Below are 230 nucleotides of genomic sequence, written 5' to 3'. Positions count from 1 at the left end.
GTTAAGAGTCAGCCACACCTACCTAAAACAGCTCGTTCTAACACGCCCCCACATATCTACCTCACGATGTGGAAATGTTAGCATAATGCCGCCCAAATGTTCACGCAAAGAAGGCGTAACTTTTATTCTCGCTGTAGTTTTGTTGTTGGCGCCTCCGCTGCCGCCATGTCGTGAAGGCGCTGTGTGTTTCGTTGTGAAAGCGAAACTACTTTGTTTGGTCTTCCAAAAGA

Source organism: Sinocyclocheilus anshuiensis, unplaced genomic scaffold (assembly GCF_001515605.1).
Source record: "Sinocyclocheilus anshuiensis isolate Anshui unplaced genomic scaffold, SAMN03320099.WGS_v1.1 scaffold181, whole genome shotgun sequence".
Classification (NCBI taxonomy): Eukaryota; Metazoa; Chordata; class Actinopteri; order Cypriniformes; family Cyprinidae; genus Sinocyclocheilus; species Sinocyclocheilus anshuiensis.
The sequence above is the reverse complement of the archived record's forward strand: the minus strand, read 5'-3'. Positions refer to the sequence as shown.